This window comes from Sciurus carolinensis, chromosome 6, assembly GCF_902686445.1.
Source record: "Sciurus carolinensis chromosome 6, mSciCar1.2, whole genome shotgun sequence".
NCBI classification, from domain to species: domain Eukaryota; kingdom Metazoa; phylum Chordata; class Mammalia; order Rodentia; family Sciuridae; genus Sciurus; species Sciurus carolinensis.
The window spans coordinates 47,839,464-47,864,285 of NC_062218.1; the positions used below are offsets into that span (position 1 = coordinate 47,839,464).

At 36.7% G+C, this 24,822-nt stretch overlaps 1 protein-coding gene across 1 annotated transcript in view; it reads right to left on the reverse strand.

The window, feature by feature from the left end:
* Nucleotides 1–24,822, reverse strand: part of LOC124986645 (cAMP-specific 3',5'-cyclic phosphodiesterase 4D-like) — an 833,189-nt gene that overhangs the window by 209,428 nt on the left and 598,939 nt on the right.

Sequence of the window (24,822 nt, forward strand, 5' to 3'; positions counted from 1 at the left end):
ATAACAGAATGAATCAAACAACATTACCCTATGTATATTTATGATTACACAAATGGTATGCCTTTACGCCATGTAGAAACAGAGAAACAACATGTATCCCATTTGTTTACAATAATAAAAAAAAAAATAGCCCTTTCTACTGTGCTAAGGGTGTAGCTCAGGGGTAGAGCTAAGCCTAGTGTGTATGAGGCCCCAAGTTCAAAATTCAGCAAGACAAAACTGAAGAATGAAACAAACTTTTAACAAACTTTCACTAAGTGGTTTGAATGAATGATTGATGCTCTGTTCAATAATATAGATTTTAGATTTGGAGGGGAAAAGAACTACACATGTTTTTAAAAATCACAGTACTCATAAGCTGGATGTGCTTTCTACAAATCTTTTCTAAGTGAAACATCCAGAAGCATCAAAATAAATTCGACTCTTGTGTGTTCATAAGAGAGGAGAGTGATAGCTGGAGATAGTCCAGGAGGCAGATGATTTTAAAAAAATTGTTGAATAAATGAAATTTAGTTATATGAATAAATAAACAAATGCATTTAAGTTTAAATGTCATCAAGATTTCCCCCATTAGAGTGTTTATCCAAGCTATTAGGCAACAAATTTTAAAATGTCCTTTATTTTCTTCATTGGATTTATTAATAGGGTTGTGACCAAAAGATTAGAAGCCAAAGCAGAAGAATAAACTAGAGGTTAGATATTTCATGGATCAACTACAAATCTATGATACAAGAACCCTGCCTCCAAATCAACCCGTGAAGTATAAGAAGAGAAAAAAGTCAGTGTAGCTTGACCACCCAAAAATATATTTTCCAATTTAAAATTTTCTTATAAATGTGTCACCTTAGAAATACATTTATATTTGGTTCCTTACACAATGAGAATTATTTAGTTGAACAGATTCACTTTATAGACAAGGATACCAGGTCCTAAAATAGTTATTTGGCAAGTTACTGAGCTAACGGGTTTTAATCACCTATCATTCCTGAAATTCCCTCAGGTCCATTGTATAATTACATAAACCAAAAATATATATCACTAACTGTGATATCAAAAAAGGGACGTCTGATTCACCTGGATAGGTTAGGCACTGGTATAGGTGGCACTTATGGCAATCCCAAGGAAAGCCAGAGGGGAACTGGGTCTCTAATTGTTGAATTCAAGGCATATTAGGGGATCTCAAGCAAACTCCTCCCAAATGTAGTCAAATATGCTTAATTAAACAAACAGTAAACACCTACCATGATCACTTGGAGACACAGAAATAAAGACAGAAAGGTTAATTCACTTGGATCTCTGAGAAGTCCAAAGATGAGTGATATTTAAAGAGGACTTTTGAAGTCATGCAATATACAGCTCAACAGGGAGAGGAGAGGAGAGAACTTCCTACTATAAAGATGCTCAGGAAGTTCAGGCTGAAGCCTGAGGACCTAAGAATGAGTGCTCAAATAAAAGCTATGTGCACTGACTTCCCGTTAGCATTAAGAAGATCTTTCTGTTATAAAAACTAAAAGAAAATGCCCTCTTTTCTTCCTGCATGAATGAAAATATAGGAGATATAGGAAGGTGATTTTGGTTTAGTCTTTCTCAATTTAACTGAGTAAATATCAAGTAGCCTCCAAATTCTGTAATTTTTAAAATTAAAATATATATTTTTTCAGTTCAATTAAGCAACTAAATTACAGGGACACTGTTCTTATGTTTTGGGAAAATACTGCCAAATGTATTAAAATATTTAACTTTTTCCATAATATTACCAATTAAAACCAAAATATTTATTACTAGGGCAGAAAAATGCCTGATAGGAGGCATTCTAGGGCACTGGTTGTTTTTTGAAGGTTGTACTATAATAATTTGTCCACTAGATGGTGATAATTTTCTTTCTGCTTATTTTGGGGGGTAGGGGGATGCTGGAGATTTAGTTAATTTTCTTGAGTAAGGAAATCCATCTTAAATAAATTTGAAGCTAAATTTCCTCTTACTAAAAGACTCATGAAAACAACCACCACTTAAATAAATACCAGCCAAAAATAAAATCTCACAATCTACAAAGTGGTTACCTATATGAATAAAATCATATTTTTCTGAGAAATATTAGTATTAGCTTAACTGTGAGAAGGATCAGAAAATGTTCACAGGTATTATTAGATTTTTACTTTTAAAACTCAAGTAGACATAACTTGAATTTTCGTAACAAATCACTAAAATTCATTATCTTGGGGCAAAGTAATGTAGTGTCATGAATGCTTTGGGGAATCACTCTAAGGAAACAAATTTTCTCAGAATAAAGTTTGCTTTCAGTAGTGTACCCAGGGTCTGAGGCCACTATCATGGTGAATTTCCATTACATTAAATGCTTCTATGATGAAAATAAATTAGCAAGATAAAGGAATATTACTGAGAACCCCTAGTATGAGGCATTACTGAATGTTAGTATTGGTGTAAAGACTTTCACATTACAAAAGAGGCATCAACTTTTACAGTCTGTCTTATGTCCTTAGACTAACGATGGAATAAATACAGATATACTAAACACAGCACTTCTCAACTAGGCAATAAAGTTCAGGTCGCACAATACAACATGAAGCAATTACAGAAAAAAACCTCAAACATATGGCATCTGTATTAAATAGTATACAAATCCTAAAATGCTACCATGTATGGATTAGGCAATCAAAATATGATTTAGACAATGAATATAAAGGGAGTTTGATAAGTTAACGGATACGCATTTTTGAAGTACAGATAGAATTGGGGTGGGAGTGGAGAATATCCAGTCAAAGCGAGGCAGCAAAAGTAAACCAAGTAGGGATGACTGAGGCATGTGTGTAAAACAGGAAATAGAATGTCTGGCTCCATTTGTGGGTGGGTCTTAAAGAATGGCGGGGACCTATAAAAAATAGCAATTTTGTACGGTTCAGTGTAATAGGGAGAGCTGCGTGTGCTTATGGAAAGCTAGGCCAGGGAGCGTCAGAAGCTTGTATAAAGAAATACATGGAAAGACACATGTCAGCTTTTAACACTGATATCTCGGGAGCGAGATGGAGAAGGCTATTTACTTTTCAGTTGTATACTTTCATATTTTTTAATTTGTTAAGATAAACATTATTATTTTTGCAATTAAAGGGAGAGTATAAAACAACAGAGTAGAAAACCACAAAAGAGAAAATAAATACATAAATAAATAAACAAACAAACAAACCAAAGGGGGAATCCTTTGAACTTCCCAGAAGAAAAAACTTGTTCATTAAATCCTTCAAATATTAGAACTAGTAAGCTTGCCTTGGGAGAGATCATTTTGGATTAAAAAAAATAAATAAGTAAAGGCAGGACTTTTTCACTCAGCAGATAATAAATTAACTGAGCATTACACTACTTATTATTTGCTTAAATTTCTGAAAGAGAGCCTAATTTAACTGAGAGTTAATTTATGCTGAAAATACAGACGCCTTTAAATAAGCTACTTATTTTTGCAACATAACTTTATAAACAGTTCATGTCATGGTAATATTAATAAAACAAGAAGGCAATGAGAGGTAAGGTAGCCCTAACCTTAGATGCTGTTACCAAGGAGATCAAGAAGTGAATTGCCCAGGAATTCCTTAGCAAACTCTTGGTAGAGAAAATTCTCTTTTGACTCACTGCCAATTAAAAGAGCCCAAGCATAGATTCAGATGCTTGGGAAAAGAAAAATTTTAAGAGAGTAAAAATATGCAATTATGAGAGTGTTGATAATAATGATAACTAATAATGAAAATTTGGAGCAGTTTAATGTGCAAAACACTGTGCTTTGTCTGTATCATCTCATTGAGTCCTCACAATAACACTTTGAAGTAGGTACTACATTTTCCATATGGTCAATGAAGAATCTGAGGCATGGAGACAGGGCTTGACATTACATAATGTGTTCAAGACCATCAATCTTATAAGGGGGTTTTAAACTCAACCTGTCTGATCCTAGAGCCGGGAGAATGGACACTGTATGTATGTCTTTATTACAGTCTCCTATTAACCATTAAAGAACACAAGCTTCCTTATCTGGATAGGACTTCTAGTAGTAACTCTTTAAAGTAGCATTTTGATTAACTTAAGGGGCATGCATGCCAAGGCTCATTCTGGGCCTGGATGTCCACATTAGCCAACATTTTGGCTAGATCTCTAACTCTTCCAATTCTGAACATAACAGTAGGCTGTGAAACAGTCTGCCATAACCTATTTGGTGGGTTCCTTCACAGAGTTTGAGATTTCATTTGGAATTAAGGGAGGGTTGGTGGGTCCTTGAAAGGTCTTAGCAAGTGTAACTAAGTGAGATGCTCTACCGCCCTACCTGTTTGCATCCTTCTATGTGATTTAAAGATGCACATGCTCCTCACAAGAGATGACTTTTACCAGAAAGCAGCTGCAGAGAGGCAATGATGCAGCTGCATTGGTCCCCTATGAGGATAAATCTGTTCCACTTGGAGCTCTTGAAGACGGTGTGTGCTCTGCATTCTTTTTCTATGAAATCAACCTCCCGCAAGAGATAAGCAGAAATCAGACAAACTGACCAACCAACAAAATTACTCTTAGACCTTCTTGCTGTTCCATTTCAGTGGAATAACTGGATGCTAATACAGTTTAAATCAACTTTCTAGCCAGTTTCTTTGACTGCTCCCATACTTCATGTCTACTGACCCTGTAATTATTTCTCTGCTCAGGGTCGTTTTTCATCCTTTTGGCTTGATGCTAGACCCTGCTTTCCTGGTCTAAACATTTTGCATCTCTTCTCAACCACAATTCAGTCTCTTCCTGAGAGCCAGGGTCCTGCTACTGTCCTGGGTAAATCACTCCCCTTATCTACTCTAGCTTTCAGGACCTTGTATTAAACACTGATGGCCAGTTTGGAGCCTGAGATGAGACACAATGAGAATCCCAGTGGAGGAGTTGCTAGGATCGGCTATCAACAGAAGTTCCCATGATGAAAGAACCTATGAAGAACTCCCACAGGAAAGACCAGGTTGAATGTTGCTGGGAACCTGGGAGCCTCCACTAATACCAGGAGTATCTGAGAGCTGCTTCTGCCAGTTGGTGTTAAGAACAATGGTACACTGACAATACAGATCCTATGCTCCCTGTTAGGTGGGGAGATACCCCACTGTTCCTATTCAAACATTTACTTGAGAGTTAGAAAAGCAGAGTTAAACTTCAAATCTTGGTTCTACTACTTTTGAACTGTATGCTCTTGGTCAAGTTACTGTACCTTTCTAAGCTTCCATTTCCTGATAAAGATAATTACGCACTTATCCCTGGAGTCATTATATGGGTTAGAAGAGAAAATGTTTGGAAAGCATTTACCACATTGCCTGGCAGCTAGCACATTCCCAATATTTAGCAGCTATGTTTTAGTTTTATTACTCCTTATCTTCCTGGGTGATCTCCTGTCTAGGTCATTTGCCTTACCTGACTCTATTTATCTGGATGCTTGACTTTGGGAAGACTCTAAATGGAGAGGTGAGAGGGGAAAGGAACTGAGGGCCAAATTGTGTGGATCAACCCTGGCAATCAATGAGGTGACAGATGCTGGAGCCAGATTGCACTTACAACTTCAGCTGCTATGACGTCACCACCCTACTCCATACTTCCAATGTGATAACATCTAGGGAGAGGGTGGAGACTGTTGATTTTTCTCTAGATATTCCTCACTGAGGAGAAAGAGCAATTTCCTGGTAGGAAATGTTGGAAGGCTTGGAGGTCCTGAAGATTCGGGTGGGGTTGTAGCTGAATATAATGGGCAGAAACAGTACTTCAGACCTCAGTCTCCAGACACAGGATGTACTTTGAGGACCTGGGACCACAACTGAACTGTTGTTTATTTCCCTAGACCAGCTGTCACATGTCTATGGTAGCCCATGCTACTGGCCATACAATATGGTGGCCTACACTGTTGGTCATATAATGGATTCCACTTTGGTGCTTTGCCATTTAGGGAGAGCAAAGGTTTACCCTCAAGCTTAATGGAAGTATACCTAGAAATGAATGACTATTTTGAATTCTTTTCTCTGAATAAAATTAAATATTTTACCCATTGTTATCAAAATCACAAGGTTGTGAAACTTGTTTCTAACTAACGTCAATGACATTTGCTCATTTAAAATTTCTCTGCAGGTAAAATAGCTTCTCTGAAGTAAAGAAAACATTGCTTCCCCAAATCCACACTTTTAATATTTACTTTGCTCTGATTATAGAGATAAAACTGTAGAAAATAGCATTTTACAGTGATACGCACAGATGACAATCTTTGTCAAAAACTTCACATCAAATTTAAGAAGTATATCCTGATAGGATCTTTAGTTACTCAGCCAGATTATGCAGTTAAATGATACTATGTTTGACAGTTCACATCATATTTTTATTACCATGGAGAACAAACATTTAAGAGCAGGAACTAAATTTTACCCATTTTTCACAAGATAACAAAAACCTGGCACAAAGGATACGTACTTATTTATGAATAAAAGGACATATGCTCACTTGTGAGATAAAAATATTGGGTGCTCTCCATAAACAAACATTTGTCTCTTACTTGTCAGAGTTCTTTCAAGTAACAGAGGCAGTAAAGAGATTCAAGGTGAAAATGATAGCTTGAGTTTGATATCTGAGATATTGCCTCACACCTATTAGGATGCCCATTATTCAAAATAATAAGTATCAGCAATGCTGTGGAGAAACCAGAACCTTTGTGCACTATTAGTAGAATTATAGAATGATATAGTTATTATGGTAAATGGTATGGAGTTTCCTCAAAAAATTTAAAAATAATAGGAATACCATATGACTGATCAATCTAATTTCTGGGTATTTACCAAAAAGATAATATCAGCATGTCAGAGAGATCACTGCACTCTTGTGTTCACGGAAGCATTATTTGCAATAACCAAGATATGGGAAAAAAAATCTAAGTGCCATTGATGGATTAATGGATAAGAAGATGTGATATATACATGAGAAGAAATATTTTTCAGCCTTAAATAAGAAGGGAATCCTGTCACATGATACAAGATGGGTGAACTTTGAGGATAGTATGCCAAATAAAATAAGTCAGTCACAGAGGGACAAATACAGCATGATTCCACTTATATGAAGTACCAAAACTCGTCTTGTAGAAGCAGAAAGTAGAATGGTAGTTTCTGGAGTCCGAAGGAAGTAGAAACTGGGAGTTGCTATTCCATTGGGCTTTCAAGTGCCAGTTATGCAAGATGAATACGTTACAGAGATCTGTTATGCAACACTGTGCTTGTAATAGCAATAAAGTTCTATACACTTAAAAATTTCAGAGATTTCATGTTATGTGTCTTTGTTTTATTATGATAAAAAATGATGTCACAACTAAAAGAGGAATCAGGAAAACTATCCCATTCACAATAACCTCAGGGAAAAAAAAAGACCTAGGGAATCAATCTAACAAAAGAGGTGAAAGACCCTACAATGAAAACTATAGAACATTTAAGAAAGAAATTGAAGTCCTTAGAAGATGGAAGATCATGTTCTTAAATAGGCAGAATTAACATGGTTAAAATGGCCATACTACCAAGAGTACTAAACAGATTTAATGCAATTCCTATTAAAATTCCAATGATATTCTTCACAGAAATAGAAAAAGCTGTCATGAAATTCATTTGGAGAAATAAGAGGCCAGGTATAGCCAAAGCAATCCTTAGTGAGAAAAGCAAAGCAGGAGGCATCTGATACCATACTTTAAATTATACTACAGAGCTATTGTAACAAACACAGCATGGTGTTGGCACAAAAACAGACATGATGACCAATGCTATGGAATAGAAGATACAGAGACAAACCCACACATACACAGTTATCTCATTCTAGACCACAGCGCCATAAACATACATTGAGGAAAAGAAAGCCTCTTCAACAAATGGTGCTGGGAACGGTGGAAATCCATATGTAGTAGAATGAAACCTAGTCCCTCTCAGATATCATCTGCTGCTCTCAGCTAAGAGTACAGAGGGCACAGTAGAAGGGCACAGCTCTCCAGGTTGGACTGGACCTGGGAGTCAGATATGGCCCCTCAAGGACTAACAGGTTGTATTTGCCTTGTGCTGCTTGCAACAGGTTACTACCAAACTTTGCCTTTCTGACCACTTCTAAGGGGTTGTATTTCCAAAGTGCAGGTTTCCTCTGACTTACTTCATCAAGCTAAAGCTTAAAGAGGAACAGTAGCTTGTTAAACAAGTGGGGGTGGAGAGTGTTTCTGTATTTATTTATACTTTCTGTGATATGGAGCAACTAAACTTGCTTTAATAAGCCCACATTGGAACACCAATATTTTAACAGAATGCTCCCCACTGCTTCCCAGCCCCCCATCATAGTTATGCACTATACTACAGTCGAAGTGACCCTGCTACAATGAAAACCAGATCCCTGCAAGTCCCTGGACAACATCTTCCCATGGCATCTTATTTATTCAGAGTAATCACTATGTCCTCAGAGATTGAGGCCTTTGGCGATGGACCCCTGGTCCATCTTGCACCTCCATCTCTTCCTCTTTCTCACTCTGCTTCAGACTGTCCTTTTCTATTCTTGAAACAGGTGTACATGTGTCTTTCTCAGGGCCTTTGCACCTGCACTTTTCTCCTCCTGGAATAGTCTTTCCCCAAATATCAGCTCAATGTCACCTTCACAGTGAGACATTCCCACACTGCCCTATATAAAATTGCTATCCCTAATCTCTGAGCCTGTCACAAGTTTCCTTCCTTTTTATTTTTTTCCCACGCTGTTATTAGGCACTGATAAACTATCTGTTTTACCCATTTTATTATCCTAAATTTTTATTACCCATTTATCTCTCCATTAGAGCAGAAGCTCCACAGTACAGATATTTTTATTTACTTTCTTCATTAAGGTTTTTCCAGCACCTATAATAATGCCTCTAGCATAGTAGTTGCTCAATAAATATTTGTATTGTGAATGCACAAATATCTTTATATGCAGCACTTCCTACTATCTCTTGGTTATCGTTTATGATTATGTGTGGTTCTACTTCAAGTGAACTTCATTATTGTATTTTTCAGTTTGGTCAAGAATTGCTCACTTGTTTAAAGAAAGATTTGCATCAACTAATGACTTTGATCAGTCTGGAAAGGTTCTGAGAAGGCTGGAATCTTAAAAAAGGCATTTTAATGGGATTATTTTAGATATCTTCCTGTTTGTTCAATAATCACCAAACAATCAGGGGTGGGATGCAATCTGAGGTGGGATTCAAGTATTGTGATATATCAAAGTGGTACAATTTGGGGAGTCTGTTTTGAGAAAAAATAATATAAAAATTTCTTACTTTTTCGAGTTTTACGAAAACCTATGTGTAGCTGCTACCTGGAAGGTCCTCAGATCAGAGAGGGACTCTGAGCTCGATTTTCATTAGTTTCCCAGCAACTGTGCATCTTTGTCAATTATAGAGCAGAAAAGGACAAGAATAGCAATGGAATGGCTGGAAATGGAAACACAGATCACCCCCTTCACGGGTGAGTTAATATTAGAGGTGAATTTTCAGAATAATTCTCACTATTAGCACATGGTTATTTTCCAGTGAGTCCTCCAGTGATTATTGGCCAGTTCTGGGAAGTGGGGAGCTATTTCATTGGTTAGGATATTAGAATAAATCTGAACTTCTGAGGATCTTTCCCCATTCCTAAATCCCCAGAGATTATGACTTACTTTTTGACAGCAGGGGTTTTTAAATAATTCTCAATCATATCCCTGGCTATTATGTACTTGGACTTAGAAGAAATTAATTTATAAAAAGGTTCAATTGAATAAGAATTTTTAAGTTATGACTCCTTTGTGAAAATCATTATCACTACATATTGTAGGTTAACTAAGTCTATGTAAGATTCCAGTTGAACACAAAACTGTAATAGTTCTACAAGAATTGACTTTAAAAATATAACCTAAATCTGATTCTTTTCCACTAATGGATATGAAAACTTATACACCATGTTTTTCTCTGGGTCTGGACTCTCCCTCAAACAGGTCAGGAAACCATTCCCCAGCCACCCTACTATTAAATCTATTTTGGAGAAGTGATATTACTCAGTTTCCAACCTCAATGATCCAAACATGGGGGTTTTTCACTTTAAAGGGGGTAGAGGAGAATAGGAAAGGGCTCCAGAGAGTTGTGTGGCTCAAATGATCATTTCTTCACTCTTACCAGGGTAAAGGATTACACAAATATTACCCTGTAATGGTCACGATCACTCTCTTCTGCCATTATTTTAAAATACATCACAAGGGATCAAAAAGGATATGTAAATGCTCATGCCAGAGAGCCTGCATCTCACTGTCTTGTGGGCACAGTGACATTAGCTTTCCCTTGTAATTTATTATATTTGGTGAATTACACACAAACCTATCTTTTAAAGATTGAAGACATTGGGGTGGGCTACCAAAAAGGCTGTGTTTGATCTACTTCAACAATGCTTTTGAAGAGGTAAAAAGTATTTTCCTGTGTTCTTGAAATTGTGTTGTATATAGTTCTTACTAAAAACGAAATGATCTTGGAAGAGCAAAGCTTTCAATAATCAGGACCGTGAATGTGGCAAATTTTGCGTGCTGTCTGCCAAATTCCATTCTCTGCTTGTTCCCGGGCACAGGAGAAGTCTTCATTTCCATGCCTTCCTTGCAATTAGATGTGGCCATGTGACTGGATGTGAGCAGAAATACTGCATGCTACTCTTGGCATTGGCCCGTAACTCCTCCCGCGTGCCTGTCTCTGTGCTCTGTCTCCTTCCAGCTGGATGGTGAAGATGCTGAGGCAGGAAGGATAGTGGAAATATGAGACTGAGAAATCTTGGTCCCCATCTGAGACAAAGGAAGGGCTCTGCCTTATTCTCCAAAACACCACCCTAGAAAATTACTTGATGAAGAATGAGCCTATTTTTAAGTCATTTAATTTTGATGTTTACCTGTTAGCACAATAACACTCAATGAACTCTATTACAACAAGTTAAGCTGGCAGTATGGAAGGTAGGTTCAACTTTCAGCCATTTCACATTCAATCAGCCTCTGGTCCAAACAAAACCAACTCTCTCTTCATGTCTACCATTTTCACACTTGGTTAGGTATTTTTTTCCCTTTACCTTCCTGTGTATTTTCATTAAGACATTTCTTATTATCTAAGAAACTGCATAAGAGTGAGAATATAAGTTTGTAAACATTATATAGAGTTGTGGTTGTTCTATAGAGTGAAAGCCAGTCCAGTTCTGTTCTGCCTTGATGACAATCTAGCATGAGAGCGATGCATGAACTTGTCTCCATATTTTAGAAGAACAGGAGTTATCAACACAAGATATGGATTCATGCTTTACTCCAGCCAAATAGGTTTAAGAAATACCTGATCTATAGGCTTGCCTTATTAGAATGGGATTCCAGAAAGAAAAAAAAAGGACATTTAAATGTGCATATTTTGGGTGAAAAATCTATGGAAAAATTCTAGAAGTATTTCATAGTTTATCCAAATCTAAAAATAGAACCACTCTTCACTGTGGCCTACTCATCTGCAATGCAACCAGAGTTGAGTTGGTTCTTTAGACTGGGAATATTGTTATTGAATCAGATGCCTAAGGCCCTTCCTGGCCTTAATTCATAAACTAAATGCCCATGTGTCTCTCTAGAGATAAAGAAGCAAATTACTTGGGGCATTCTCTTGGCTATGGGGCTCCTGAAATAATGCAGTGATGTTGAATTTGAGCTCTCTTACTGAGTTTCAGTGCCTTTCTGGTAAAACAAACATTTTATTGCTACCTTGGAGATCAAACTCAAACGATCAATTTATCCTGAAGGTGATAAATCATGTCACACAAAAACAGAGTCATTTATCTATTTGCAAATATCCATCCACTATTCACCATTGCCAGACTTGAAAGAGGAATGAAGTTCATTGAGAAGAGAAGACATAGGACTATAGCAGTTGTATTGAGTTTTTGCTTTTAAGCTAATACTGGATTTTTTTTTTTTCCCTCTTGGGATGACCACAATTATGCAGAATCTATTCATAAATTCTATTGCGTTTCCAAGTCCATAGCCAAGATAAATGCACAGCTGTTTCCTAAAAACATCTGACCTCTTCTCTAATCATCTCAAGTTGAGAGCAATGTCCACAATGACCCTCATGGCTTTGACATTAACTATGTTTTCAGAGGAAATCAAATTAGGTTTTACTTCCTCAGTCATTAAAGTTCCTCTCATTTTTATGCAATGACATCTCTCAAATATTTGGATTTATTCATCCATTCTGTGACAACTCAGCTATTTTCTGGATAGATTATAAAATTCGACTGTGTATTTTGTCTTTTTACTTCATTATAGAATTTGTTCTGTAAAATCTTGGCTCCCATTTTATGTTCCACTTATACTCCTTCTAAAAAATGATTTATACTTTTAAAATAAAGAGTCCAAAATGGTACACAGAACTCTAAGTTCAGTGTAAACAAGGCCATCTGTGTGCAACAATCTTTCAACCCAAGAAAGATTTGTCTAATAAGCATTGGATTATAATATTATTCATGCCAGAGTCCTTAGATTTAGTGTTTTCTACAGCAAATGTAATTGTTTTGATTCCTGGCCTGCAACATATTTAATTCTTCACTGTACACCATAATGAAATAAATAAATTAAATGAACCTCTATCTCTAACCCACTTATATATCATAAATACTCTTGGTGAATAATTTAATTGTAAATGTGATCAACTTTATAGAAAATATGCGTTATAAAAGAAATTTTTTCGTACACTAAACTAAATTTAGAAGAATAGATGTCAGCTTTTCAAACTTAGGTTGGGGAAAACAAACAAATGTGATTAGATATTTTGCTGACCTGTGACATTTAATTTTGACCAAATTTTGAAAATAGGGTTTCAAAGTTACAGATTGAGCTAGGCACTGTGGCACGCCTGTAATCTCGCTACATGGGAGGCTGAGCAGGAAGATTACAAGTTCAAGGCCAACCTGAATAACTGAGCAATATCCTATCTAGAAATAAAAATTAAAAAGGGGCTGGGATTTAGCTTAGTAGTTGAGTGCCCCTGGATTCAATCTCCAGTACTGAAGGAAAAAAAATTGAATTACTGAAAGGATGGTTGTACTTCATGAAATACAAAGGGGAGGTTTTATGAGCATTTAATGTAGGTATCATCTTTGCTTTCTTCACTTCATTAAAATGTCTTAAAACTTAAAATGTGATCTTACTAAATTTTTTTCTCTGTAAAATGTGGAACTGAAATTTAAATTTGATCAGAGGGGGAAAAATCCAAACCATGTCTATGCTTAATCTTCTCCTCCTTGATTCAACATCATATTCTTCAATGTAATTATGAGTCTGAATACCACATATGCCACTAATTCCACTAATGTAGTTGGCCCATCAGGCCACATGGAAATGATCTCTCCAGGGGGCTGGGAGCTTTATCATTGGCCACATCCAAGATCTTCATCTGTGCTTCTGATGGTCTGCCACCTGGTCTTGGGTGAGATATGAGTCTCTCCTAAAGGCCTTCCCTCCTTGTGCCTCTAACAATGCCCCACATTCATTTTACTAATTTTATCATTTTAATCACACCTATTTATGGTGTGCAGAGTAGAATTTCAATACAGGTATACAATATATCCCACAATATATTTAAAGCCAGTTTACAGTCATTGTTCAATGGATTTGCCCTTTAACCCTGGCATTAGGTGATGGGGGTGTGATGGGGGTTATTATCCTCATTTGTGGGACAGGAATTTGAGATTCTGGAAGGAGGGCAACGGTGTGCCCAGAGTATCACAGATATAAGCAGATAGATTATGACTCAAACCAAAATCTTCTGATCTTTGGACTAAAAGTTTAAATGGGGGATTAAACAATTGGATTGGTTTTAATTTCATAACTCTTGAATCAAAAACAAATTCTTATTTTAATGTGCTCTATTAGAACTCAGAGATAATATCTAGCTGAGCACAATGTTCAAAACCTTTGCAAGGAACATGACATTTTGCTGAAATGAAAAGACAGTTACGTGTCTCTGAATAACAGAATGAAAAAAAAAAAAAACTGGCAAGAGATTATAGCAAGGATCCTCCATTTTGGTAACCTTGCTACTCTTCCTAACCATACTGTGATGCCTTAAAGCACATGGTAAACATGTAATAACACTTAGAGGAAGACACAGTAAATGACCACGTGGTTAAATTCATTTAAATGAATTGTAGACCATCTTTGCAAGACAAAGGGATTTCCATTGCATATTCTAAAGCATATTTGAAACAAACACCAAAACAAAAAGGAATGCATTTCTTTATAACTTAACAAAGATAAAAACTAATCCTGGGCCTCCAAGACTCTACATTTGAGTTCTGATTTTGCTCCAACTGTTTGGGATTTTGGCAAATCTCTTGACTTCTTTGGGACTTAGTTATTTCATCCATAAGAGAGAAGACTGACTACAATTCATTCTCAATTACTGGTCTGCTCATGACTACAGAGAGGCTTTTAAAAATAGACACTTAGACCTCCTTTTTGACACTTGGAGTCAGTTGATCTGGGTCTAGACCCCAAAATCTGTATTTTTAAAAAGCTGTCAAAGCAATTCTGTATGTTGTGAGGCTAGAGACACAGGACTTGCTGATCTCTAAGGTCCTTTCCAACTTCAATATTCCTCATATCAACTGGGCAGCACTAAACTCATATCATGTTCCTTTATTTTGTGCTCACTGGAGGGAGGCCTTTCAGGGCCAAAGGTGTCCTCATTCAGAGTATCACACCTGCTCCCTTGCCGGTGTCCCTGCCCACGTGTCTTGCACTTCTGCACCACTCTCTACACTGTGGTTGGGACTTAGAGTATAAACAAACAAAAAGGAAGGGGAGAAGAGAAGAAAGAAAGGAAAGGGAGATAGCTTGGGTGGACAGCAGCATAATGTTGGACAACTGAAAATCTGTCTAAGTTTCCATTTCCTCAGTTATCACAGAGACATAATATTGCCCTCATAAAAGTGTGTGTGTATGTGTTTCTGTGTGTGTATGTGAACTCAATGATGTACAACCTGTAATACCTCCTCTCTGGCACAGGTGCCAGAGAAAGCACTTGTCCTATGCTGGCTACCTTACTTGGTGTGAGAGACAATCATTCTATAACTAATTGTAGCTGAGTTGTGTGAATGTCCACCTGTTGGGGGTACACTTATTCCTGAGATTTTATCCTTCTCGCCCCTTCATTGAGAAATACCGACACTGTGTCTTGGTGGTCAAGAGCACAGGGTCTAGGCTATGTAGGTTCAAGACTTCCTTCTTTATTATCCATACGAGCTTCCAAGCCTCAGTTTCTTCTTCTATAAAATGAATTCGATGGTATATAGGATAGTTGCCTGGTTTGTATGTGTGATAAGCCCCATGTACTTGTGACTATTTCTTTTATTATAGAGGCACGTATATCACAAGGAGAAAATATTTGTCCCTTGTGCCTCTCAACCAAAATTGATAATTCATGCAATAGAAACAAAAGTAATACTGGGTGGTATATGCCTGTAATCCCAGCAGCCTGGGAGGCTGAGGCAGGAGGATTGGGAGTTCAAAACCAGACTCAGCAAAAGCGAGGCACTAAGCAACTCAGTGAGACCTGGTCTCTAAATAAAATACAAAACAGGGCTGGGGATGTGGCTCAGTGGTCAAGTGCCCCTGAGTTCAATCCCCAGTACCAAAAAAAAAAAAAAAAAAGTATCACAGGAACCTATTCATTTCCATTCAGATTAACAGACAACAGTAATTAGATGGATGTCTGAAGAATACATGAGAAATTATGTATGGAAAGAAGAAAAACAAGAAGTAGGAATATGTATTTTACAAATACACAAAATTAAGTGTCAGTTCTTAAGCATTTCTGAATGAAGTAGAAGAAAAAAGCCATCTGACTTGTTGAATAGCTTGAGATACTATACTAGGTTTGGTGCTCTCATTTGAAATAACAAAACTTGCCCCTTCCTTTCCTCAGCCCCACTACCAAACAAAGAACTAGGAGGGGGAAAATGATCATATTTTAGAAACTGTTCCTCTCAATTATGGTTATCCCTTTTAAATCATATATCAAAGGATCTGTCCACCTGGGAAATCTTATACACATTTAAAAAGTTTAGAATTGTAATAACAAAAATATATGCTACTTGTAATGTCAGAATATTCCCAGCCTTGTATATGGTGTGAGGTAAGAGCAAAATTATTTTTTACTTTAAGATATTAGTAATGTGAGATCAGTGTCCTTTGGGATAACTGGAAACTTGAGATATTCATTGCATAGACATCATGTTAAGATGATCTGAGAAAGGTAATCCTTGGATGGTGATTAAGTTGCATCTAAAGGCCAGGTGTTCCTGCTACCAAAATACACACTGCTTAAGCAATGATAAACATGGGAGAGGAATCAATGAGATAGGGCTTTCCCTATCCCTTTGCTGGAACTTTGTATAGTAAGGTAAAAGAAATAAACACTTTTGGGTGCTTGGCCTGTAATTCTACCACGTGGGGTCCAAGTACAGGTGTTGCAACTGCTGTTGATAAATCTATGCTTTCTCCTGGATGCTTCAAGCCTTGGCTGATGTCCTGACAAAAAGCATGGTTTAAAAAACTCTGGTAACACTGACCACTTTGCTGAAGCACCTCCTCACTGGGATCATACTATCAAACTCTCCTGACCCTGCCTTCCCAGAGAGAATGAGGACTGATATCCTAGCAGCTTCCAAAGGCAGGCCCACCAGACATCCTTGAGTGGCTGAGTCACTGTCCATGGAACTTGGTTGCCCCTGTTTTGTGGGCCGATACCAACAGCTAATAACAACAGAAAATGTATTCTCAGTATTTCATATCTATTGTCTCATTTGATTTTTTGTTACTATTCTGGATAAAGAAATGGCACTAAGCCTTAACTTCATGTTTTTAATCTATTATACTACATTACTTCTCTAGGTTCCAGTGGCCCATTATTAAAACACAGAAGCAATTCACTAAAACTAGGTCCTCAATGCCATTTAGTTCCACAAAATATCATGTAGTTAGTTGCACAAACTATATGGGTTTTGAAGTGAAACCTGGACTTGTATATGCTGTATTCTTTGCCAACTATGGGACCCTAAGCAAAGTACTGAACCTCCTGAGCTAAGTGAGATTCTGCACTTGTTAATAAAGGATTATAAAACACTCACTTTTAGAGAGCTAAATTGGTTAGTGAATATTAAAGTACCTAGGACAAAGTTTAAAAAGAAACTGTGCTTAGTAGATATTAGTTTCCCTTTGTATTCTTCCTTTTTTAAACACACAGAAATGCCCTAAATGCTGCTTTGATATTTTCATAAGAGCATCTTAGTTTGTCTCATTGCATACATTCATGCACCTTGAGACCAGTGAAGCACAAATGAAATGATCACTGTCAATTCTTCTGGTTATTGAAGTGAACAACCAGGACACAGCCTTCTCAGTGCAGAAAGTCTACTTATGTCTTAAGGGAGGTGTTAGTTACTTACAGTGTCCATCAGAACAAAATTCTGTTATTAGTCTGACACTAAGACTTTTATGTTATATATGACAATGTCAAAGCAGAGAAAGGATGTGATTTGAATTCTGGTTCAAAGAAAATAAATAAAAGTAATTTACTTACTATAGATGTTGAAAATTCTTATTAAATAGCATATTCTCAATAGACAAGCCTAATTCATCAGGAGATGATAAAGTCACATGGAATGTTCCAAATTTAAAATTTCCTTGTCCCTAGGCTCACTTGCTTGTTTTCTTACAACTTTTCTAGTTCTCCAGATATTTGATGAGTAGCAAGAGGAAATCAATGGATGCCTCATGTCTGTAAAGCACTGGGCTCTCAGTTTAAGACCTGCAAGTCTTCCTGATGAACTAAACAAGTAGTTCTGTGAATAGAACATTTAGACCCAACAGGTGTAGACCCTGCCCTGGACGCTGCAGGAGATTGTTTCTGCTCAAATAATTCTAACAGAAGTCAATACACATTACCAACTCATAGTAGAGGGTGGACAATTTTCATATTTTGGAGGTCAGACAACCCGCTAAGAATAAGATGACTCAGAAATTTTCATAAACACAAGACTTCAAAAAAATCGTAAACACACACATACAGACACCCCTTTGAATATAATTCCAGCAAATTCAATATGGGGTAATATTAAGTCTGATGGATTTAGAGTCAAATAACCTGGCTTAAAATCATGACTTCACTGACATATAGTTATGCAAGTGATTTAACCTTTCTAAATTTCATTTCCCTCAAGTTCAAAATGGGAATAAAAGGAGTACCTATCTGATGGAGTCATTATGAAGATTATAGAGGATAAAGCATATGAAGCGCTTAACATGCTGTGTGACAGTAAATGCTTTGTACATTCTGGCTTTTATTTTAAGGGGTTCTAGTTCCCCAAAGCTTATTTGTGAACAGCAGCAGATTAAGAATTTATGCTATGAAAAGAGAACCAAGTTCAAACCAATTAAGGACAATCTGCCTACCATAAAAACAAGATCCTATTGAAGTTAAAGAACTATCCATAAAGGAGCATTCAGCCACTGGGTCTGCTACCCTGCCTGGCCCTGAACAAGCAGGACAATGGGTTCAGCTGCATCTCCCCTTGGCTCTCAGGGGCAGCAATTATGCTGCCTGGCTTATGCTGCCTGCTGCACCCGCCTGTACCAGCCCCAGCCCAGAACTTGGCAGCCATGGTTGCTTTTTGCACTTAACTGAAAAGGAAAACAGCTTTCTGGCTGCCTAAACTTTGTAAGGCCACTGTCCTGTTCCTGATATATTCTTTACAAGGTTCTAGGTGTAAGAAAGAATGGCTTTCTCATTAGGTTTTAATGAGAGAATCTTTGTTAAGTTTCCAGCTTTAGTGCTGACCCATAAAAAGCTCTTAATAAATGCTGTCTCTTTCCATGGATCAGGAATAAGGGTAACACAGCTTGACAAAGTCACTGCTCTGGGAGAAATTCCACTGACACTCAGGGGACTAAGTTACGTGGTTTAACTAAACATGACTTGAAATAAGGAGGCCCTGGAGAGGTCTTTTCTTTGGAGAGAAAATATACAGGTTTCAGTTGGCTGGTGTGATCATTTTCTCTTTAGACATTTGACTTCCTTTAAGGTAGACTACTTTAGTCAAAGTGGACTTTTTTAGTCACTATATTTTGAAATGACTGGAATATCTAGAAGTCAGCAATTTCCGATACATCAATCTTTAGTAGAAAGTAACCACAAATTGAAGAGTGTCTAGAGATTCCACATCATGTTGTTTGGCTTCAGAAAGATTATCACAGAAAATGGTCAAATTCGGTAACTTTAATATACTCATTTTGAATTCCCAATATCTAGCACAATTTTGACTCCAAGTATAGGTACTTAACTATTTGTGGAATGAATTTTCTGTATGTGGACATCAGTATCTACTTTAAAAATCTCTCTCTCTCTCTCTCTCTCTCTCTTTTTTTTTCTTCTTCTTGGAGACAGGGTCTTTCCTCATTACCCAGTCTATTCATGAATTCCTGGGCTCAAGGAATTCTCCTGCCTCGGCCTCCTAAGTAACTGCAACAATAGGCATACAAGCTCCAGGGCACCTGGCTATAAATCCCTTGTTTCTCAATGCAGGTTTTATTGCTATGCCTGGTGAGGGAAAACGAACTGCGCAAATGCCTGCTGCTGTTGACACAACTGGCATGGGACAGCTCTATCATGACCTGGAGAACCTCATGCTTCCTAGTGGGTTCTCTGAGCAGAAGAACAGCAGAATCACTATTTCATTTTCAAAACAGTTTTACTGATGCTCTCTCTACAGGGCTTACCAAACTCTGAGTAGTGCTGTTACTTTCAATCTCAACTCAATGTCAGGGGGGGGACAAGAGAAAATGAGAAGGAAATATCTAAATGAATAGAATTTAGCCCTGTTAAAAGAGACAAGAAGACAGATCACAATTGATACTCCTCCAACCATCATTTTAAATTATACATTTCCATTTTCTAATGCATGAATAATGATTGAATTTGATGCCAGTGACAGCAGGAATATTAAGAGTCAGTGTTCGTTGAGTGTTTATTATCTGCCAAGTATTGTGATAAATTTTTTGCATGGTTTATTTCTTTTAGTCTTCATAGCAATCCAAGTACAGGAAACTGGTATTTCTCTCTCTCTTTTTTATACATAATAAAACTAAGGTAGGTTTCAGTTAAATAAGTTACAGACAGATATAAAACTAGTGTCCAAGCATCAAAGTTAGAGTTCTTCAACACACTGGTATTCCTCCCCATGTGGCCTGGAACCACCTGCTTCAGAATCAACTGGATGAATGGCTAAAAATGAATAGCTCTTGTTGTCCAAGGTAACTGAATCAGTCTTAGGGATGAAGCCCAGAACTTTGCATTTAAAAAATGCTTCGCTTATTGTCACCATACTTTGAGAACTACTGTCTGAGCAACCTGAATTTCATAGCCTGTAATTGCTACATGAACCAAATTGAATAAAATGATTCTTTTTTTTATTACAGAGGCCAAAACTTATGAGTCATAACATTTAAAAGAAACACTTGAATATCCTTTCACCAAAAATTGTCTCAACTATTGAAATTATTTAAACAAAAACCCCAAATTGTCTTTTGAACTGATAATGCAGATGTAACTGTTTTGAGTCAGGTTTAGAAGGAAAACTTTTGTGCTCCTAAGAAAATAACCAGAGATACAAATTAAGGTTTCTTTTACAAAGATATGCAATAAACAGAGAAAAAGGGGAGAAGCTTAAGTGTCCCCAAATTAAGGCATGGCTAAATAAATCATGTTGTTATATATAAAATGATTCATATGCTACCATTAGAATATCGGTTTCCTAGAATTCTATGTCCTAGGAGGAAATATTTACTAAACATGTTGCATGCACAAAACAGGGTGAAAATAACACACAGTCCTCACACTCACCTGACACACAACACACAACTTACTATGCTTGGGTTTAACGAAATTTCAACTTCAGGATGGTTCACAAGCATACCTACACAACCTTTCTCTTTTTCACTCAGTACAGTATTCAATACATGAGCTATCCTGCACCTTCTTATAAACTATGTTTTGCATTAAATGATTTTGCTCACTGTAGGCTGGGAGTATTCTGAGCACGTTAGCCAGGTTAAGTTTGGATGTATTAAATGCATTTTGGTACAATATTTTCAACTTAGAATGGGTTTATTGATATGCAACCCATCACAAATGGAGGAGCATCTGTACATTGTAATAAAAATGTTTACAATGTTCAACCTCTGTGACTCAATTTTGTCAAATCCCTATGTATAGATTTACATATGTGTTTGTATATCTAAATATAGTTGTGGTGTGTGTGTATGTGTGTGTATTATCATTTAAAGAGTTATGCAGGAAATAAACCAACATGTTTTAATGATGGCTATACCTGGATGTCGTGACATGAGGTTATCCGTATTTTATAACCTACACTTTTCTGGAGGTTCCAATTTTTCTACAATGAACATACGTTCATTTTGTAGTTAGGAAAACATGTGTATTACAAAAGAACTCAGTAAGAAACGAGTTTTGGGACTATGTATATGATGGAAAGTGCAGCAGACCTGTAATATGCTCCTTGCTAACAAAGAGGTCTTGGCAGCAGCCTCACCAGTGCACCCATTGACAGTAAATTTGGCAATACATGCGCTGTCAGGGGAGCTCCATGCTCAAGTGCTGCCAATTATGAACTTGGGTACACAAGGACATGTTGGAAGTGGCAGGCAATGTTAGCTTCCTCCAAAACAATGGTCTAGCAAATGTGTGCTTTTGCCCAAAAAGGAAAGTAATGTGGCTGTAACTGAATATTGTAAACAAGTGGCCAAAGAATCCCTAAATAAGCAATATCACATACGCCTCTTTGTAGCATATTTTTCCTTCAGGATCTGTGTCAAGCTTACAGACATAAAGGCAGTCAGGATATTGTTATCTGTTTGCCGCTAATTTATTTTTTAACTGTACATGCCAGACACGGGAGAAACTGTTTCTTTGAGAGCAAAATTAAATTGGCAATGAATTCTTGAGTTTTTGAAAAATCTTGCCAAACAGAGACTCTACTTATAATGTAGCTGGAAAACCTATTCTTGTTCAAACTCCACTTCAATTGAATATATATGTATGTATTGGAACCCTAAGACTTGGCCTCTAAACCTGACTCTGCCTTGTGCCTTTGGGCAGATTTCTTAGCCTCTGTATATCTTACTTTTGCATTTGTAGATGTAGACAGAATTATGCCATACAGGATTCAGGAAGGTCAGCAGAGAAAAAAGCAATTTAAGTGCAAAACACAATCTCAGGACATAGTATGCACTGCACAAAAATCAACTTGATTCCTTTTCCCTCCTGCCATTAATTAAGATGATTTCAGGCATCTAAAAAGTATTTCAAGGAATACAGGAATGTAGTCCAACAAGTATGTGTATGATGAAATATATACATGTGTATGTATGAAAGATCTCTCTATCAATTGATAGAAAGACAGACAGAAACCTTTAAGACTGGAATTGTAATTAGCATATGCTTAAACAACAGCTAAACCTTTGAAAAATTCTTTATTGTCCTGGGGCGTTTAGGTGAAAATGCTCACTGATAGACAAGAAAATCAGCTTTGCCTGAAAAACATAGTCATATCTATTTGGTAAGGTACTGGTCATTTTTCTTTTAAAATACTGAGGCAAATGTATGAAAGGTTATTCATTATTCTAACAAAACCCATAAATAGGGGCTGGGGAGATAGCTCAGCTGGTAGAGTGCTTGCCTCACAAGCGCAAGGCCCTGAGTTCGATCCCCAGTACTACAAAAAAAACAAAACAAAACAAAACATAAATATCCAAAAAGAAACATGTTGTTATCCATCAGGTCTTTCCTGTCTTATTTAATAATAAACGTTAAGGTTCTAATTCTAGTCAAAACCAGCCCTGTTCTTAATAAATCTGATATAAAAATCTATCACCAGATGGGGACTATATTAACTTTAAGTAATACATTTTACCATGATGACTAATAGTTCCACAATTTTTATTGGAAGACGAATAACCATTTATGGAAATCTTCTTCATGGTTGTTTTTTGTTGAAAGGAAGACTGGATCTACATGCATGTCTACATACTAATGAAAAGTAAACATGCAACCAACCTATTCAAAAATTTGGAATGATAGTCATTTATATAGTTCCAGATGCTGATTTTTATCCAGATAAAGTGAGACTATTTTATTTCTCTGTCAGAGCTATAAAACTAAGTATTTTCAACATTCAAATAAATACTCTAACACAGTGTAAATTTGTATATGCATTGCACATATGCATGTGTCATAGGCTGAGAATCTAATCAGTTTTTGTACAAGTTATTACAGTTATAATACACGTTGTGGACATTTTTGTCTGTAAAACACCTATATCCACACACGAATGTACCCATGTATCATCATGATATGGCTTTTAAAACTGTCATATAGTTGATCTCATTTGATCCTAACTGAAACCACAGTCTAATTGAAATAAATGCATCACTATGTGATGTTAGTGATTGTAAAAGCAGTTGATTTATAGGAATATCTATTCCACAACCATAATAGCTGAGTTAAGTAGAGAAATATGCCATACAATGTTTGGTAAATTATGGAATGACCTTATATTAAAAGACACACCACAAAGTGCTGATTTTTAGGAGGTGAGCTATTATTTTCAATGTTTATGGCCACTATTTAAAGTGTAAAAAAGTCTCCTGAGTAAAAATTTAATAAATAAGAGGTTCTACTCATGTTCACTCAAGGTTAAGGTCAAATTCAATTTTCCAGAGCCTCAGAAATGGGCACTTTGGAAAGCTGGGGGTTGGCCGGGGAGGATTAGGATGAATGGTTTGACCAGATTGGACACAGTAGCTTTTTTCATTGATAAAATGTGCTGTACAATTGTTTATTGGTGGACTTCTAAAACATAAAAATGGAATGTAGATCTTAGATGTTATTGATCAAGGTTTCCCCCAATTAATATAGTAGGCATTTTCTTAATGAAAAATGACAACTGACTGAACAGGTGGCGTAGGCAGTTATTACAAACTACTCTCCTCTGTAGTATTATAACTTGAACTTCACCTGCTGCTCTGGCTCCTCCCTGGTCTCTAGAAATAATTTGACTTTAAGTAGAAACAAATTTAGGAGCCTAGTATCACATCGTTCTGCCACAGTTACTCTGAAAATATGTTCCATTTCTGATTGTTGGCTTCTGCCTGGAAACTGTGTATCTGCCTTCCCTGACATGCCAGCCAGGTGGCCTTCAGAAGTGGGCTTGAGACGCTCGATTCCCATCCCTTCCCTAAACTGCAGGCTGTAATATAGACCTTCCTGCAGTCTTCTGATGTAGAGCAGTGGATAGCATATTTCTATTGGTTAAAAAAAAAAAGTGCAAGAACCTCCATCATCTACATGCAATTTTCATAAATTATGAAGTGTTCTTGCACTATTCTGCCAAAAATATTTTCAACTTTCTAAAATACACTATAAAAACGAAGCTTAAGGATAGGAAACTATAGTATTTTCTTTGCATACCCCAATAAGTTGTTCATATATTAGCATACTTCCAAGTATTACTTGCTCTGAGCCACAATGTAAAGATAAATAAAAATTCATCCACAAATGAAGTAAAAATAGTCAAATATTTATCTACTCTTAGGAATATTATCCAATTATTTAAGCAAAGAAAGCTACCATAAAAACGAATAGATATGACTATA